This window comes from Orycteropus afer, unplaced genomic scaffold (assembly GCF_000298275.1).
Source record: "Orycteropus afer afer isolate SDZICR_OR568_19922 unplaced genomic scaffold, OryAfe1.0 scaffold00106, whole genome shotgun sequence".
NCBI lineage: Eukaryota > Metazoa > Chordata > Mammalia > Tubulidentata > Orycteropodidae > Orycteropus > Orycteropus afer.
This window is the reverse complement of record NW_006921693.1, coordinates 4,072,914-4,073,569: the sequence shown is the minus strand read 5'-3', so window position 1 is coordinate 4,073,569 and position 656 is coordinate 4,072,914.

Here is a 656-nt window from a genome sequence, read left to right as displayed (position 1 = left end):
GGTAGATTATCATGTTAACTTGTCTGATAACATCTTCAAAAACCCTATTTCCAAACAAGGTCACATTCATAGGTACCAGGAATTGGTACTTCAATTTCTTTTTTTGGGGGAACACAATTCAATCCATACAGATCCTAATACAATATCAATGTTACAGTGAAAGGGCTTAGCTGAAAAGAGTCAATGAAGGGTTTACAGAGTTGCAGACAAGGTGAAAGAAACCCAAAAGATGTGTTGAATCACCTAGAGGCTGCCAACAGTGGGGAGCTATTACAATGTCTAAGACTGAAGAAGGTGGATGGGTTGGACAGTGTTATCAGAGCCTCTGATGAGCTAGAGGGAGTTCTGTTGGCGTAGTGCCTAAGCCATTTGACTGCTAACCAGTAGGTTGGTGCTTCAAACCCACCAGCCACTCCTCAGAAGGAAGGTTGGACAATCTACTGCTGTAGTGATACCATCTCAGAAACCCAAGGAGGGGTCACCATGAGTCAGATCCAACTCCACAGCAGTGTGTTTGGTTTGGGTTTTCTGATGAGGTAGAGCCTTGGAAGAGGAAATACCCAACAGGAACACAGCCACTGGCACAAAAGCAGGGAGGGAGGTGGGTTGGGAAATGAAATTTCACACTCTGATATCTTATGCATGGCCCCCTGTGG